This window comes from Penaeus monodon, chromosome 3 (assembly GCF_015228065.2).
Source record: "Penaeus monodon isolate SGIC_2016 chromosome 3, NSTDA_Pmon_1, whole genome shotgun sequence".
Classification (NCBI taxonomy): Eukaryota; Metazoa; Arthropoda; class Malacostraca; order Decapoda; family Penaeidae; genus Penaeus; species Penaeus monodon.
The window spans coordinates 28,191,739-28,194,680 of record NC_051388.1 but is presented as its reverse complement, the minus strand read 5'-3'; positions in this window follow the sequence as shown (position 1 = coordinate 28,194,680).

Genomic DNA, 2,942 nt, shown 5'->3' with positions numbered 1-2,942 from the left:
TAGGAGGTTGAGGACCTTCGCCCACCTTGGGGCACCCAGAATGACCCTGGCGGCTTCGTTTTGGACTGTCTCCTGTTGGTCTTTATGTTTTCTCTTAATGCCAATCAGAGCGAGGGAGGCATAGTCTACAATGGGCCTGACAGCATGTACATAGAATGATCTTAGCACTCTATGTCTGGCCCCTATGCGTCTTCCACTCATTGCTCTCATGACAGACAGTCTTGATTTTGTTCGGTCACTGGACCTCCTTGTGGAAGGAGAGGGTCCGGTCTATCCTTACCCCAAGGTAGAGGTAGTCCTGAACCCACTCCAAGTCTATTCCCTGGATTTTCAGACTTGTGCCTTGAACTCTCTGTCTCAGAGCCATGGCTTTGGATTTGGCTGCAGAGACGCTGGGCTTTGTTTAGGCAGTATGGTCCAGTGGAGATGATAGCAAGATCGTCTGCATAGGAGATGATCTTGCACCCCACTGGGAGGTTTATGTTGAGGATACAGGACATTAATGTATTAAAAAGGGCTGGACTGACAACCCCACCCTGTGGCGTTCCATTCTCTAGTGGCATGTGCTGTGATAGGTGACCTTGGAATTTGACTCTGGCTGTTCTATTCGTAAAGTAGTCACCTATCCAAGCCAAGAGCTTACCTCTGATTCCTTTTTGGATCAGGCTCTCCTGAATGGCAAGAGGGTTTGCCAATTCAAAAGCCTTCTCCAGGTCAAGGAACACTGCCACAGATGTGCCCGTGTTTATTGTGCTCAAGAGCATGGCTATGCTGTGCGCTGTGCTCATGCGCCTGGTGAACCCATGGAGGTGTTCATGTGGGGGTCCCATTTTCCATCGGAGCCGGTTCAGTACCATCCTCTCGGCAGTCTTGGCCAGACAGCTGAGGAGAGAGATGGGGCGGTACTTCCCCGGTTCCTTTGGTTTAGGGATGGGAACCATGGTAGCCCTCTTCCAACTCTGGGGTAGAGTGGAAGTTTCCCAGGACTTGTTGATGAGTTGCGGGAATGCAAGCTCACCTACCAGTCCCAGGTGGGAAATTATGGGGTACGAGATCCCGTCAACTGGCTTTATATGCATCTCTTAGTTCCCTCAGAGAAAAGATAACATCTGAGTTATCGGGTTCGGCTGCCCTTTCTCTGATGTGAGCAAGTCTGTCTGGTTGTAGGCGTTCTTGTCTTGCCCTCAGTTCGGCTGGCAGGCTGTTGCTACTCGTTCTCACAGAGAACTCGTGCGCCAGTCTGTTGGCCTCTGACTGGGGGTCATGGTGCGTGCATCTCGGGGCTGAGCGGCTGGTGGCTCGCTTGACCCGTTGCCATAGCTCTGAGAGGGTGGTACGGTGATCGAAGGACTCACACCATTCCAGCCACTTTTCCTGCCTGACTCTGCTGGCAGTTTCCTTGGCATCCCTGACAGCCTCCCTTAGGAGGGCTAGGTTGTCGGGGGTTCTTTGCCTTCGGAAATGTTTTCGGCACATGTTTACCCTGTGGTTGACCTCCCTAATCTCGTCATTGAAGTACCAGGCGTCTTTGTGACTCCTAGACCCAGGCCGAGTTTTGGGTATGGTCAGTGAGGCTGCCTCATCAATGGCATTTACAAGTCTGGCTTGTAGCACTTCCACATTTTCGCTTTGTGTGGGTTCATTGCTTCTCAGACAGCGGGCCAAGGCGCTCTGGAACGCCTGCCAGTTGGCCTTGTCTGTTTTCCATCTTGGATTCGGTCGTGGTATTTCGGCTGGGCCACTATCCATGAGGGTAGTTATAGTGCCATAATGGTCACTAGTGACGGTCTCATCGACACGCCAGCCAATCCTCTCCACCAGAGTCGCAGTGGCCAGGGTGAGGTCTAGGACCCCTCCTCTGACATGCGTTGGCTCCTGGCTATTGAGGAGAGTGATCTCGGGGAATGTCTCAAGCACGTTGGCTATGTGATAGCCAGCCGCATCCGGTGCCCTGCAGGGAGCCAGGATGGGGTGGTGTGCATTGAAGTCTCCCCCTATGATCACTCGGTCGTGTGCTGCAGAAGCACATACCTGGCTGATGTCTAAGCTATTACAGTGTGGCCGGCTGTACACATTGTACAATTTCAGGGGCCCCCCGGCAATGGGGTTGCGTTGAATAAGCGTATAAGAGATGTTGCCTTGTCAAATGCGTTTATTTACGTCCTGGGTTGGGCTCTGACCCCCGTTCTCAGGCCACGTCGATGGCGGGCCGGGGGGACGAGACAGGGGAAAAGAAATGCTTGCTTCCGCCTTTCTTTCGCTCATTGTCATATTTCCCATAGCTAGTGCCAACAGTTATAAAGAGAAGTATGATAATAAGAATGGTGATAATTATTAATATCAGTACAATCAATCATCACTGTTATTATTATTATCATTATCATTACCATTACCATTATTAGCATTATTATCACTAGTATCATTATAGTTATTATTTCTATCACTATGTATCTATTGTTATCTTCATTTCCATCTTCATTATCATGATCACTATCATGATCACTATCAATCATGATCACTATCAATCATGATCACTGTCATGACCACTATCATCATCACTGTCAATCATGATCACTCTCATGATCACTATCATGATCACTATTATTATCATTATCATTATCATTATCATTATCATTATCATTATCGTTATCATTATCATTATCATTATCATTATCATTATCATATCATTATTATATTATTATTATTATTATTATTATTATTATTATCATTATTATAATCATCATTACTCCCACTTATATAGATTATTCGTTACATATGATAAAGGAAGATTAGTAAAACCAGAGAAACAATATGAAAGGAAGTATAAAATAACTTTATCAGTCAGAATAACCCACAACCTATTGTTCCATTAATTAAGAGAAATCGGTAATACATGGAAGACGGATATATTCTTGCAGCTGGATACACGATAACCTTTATTT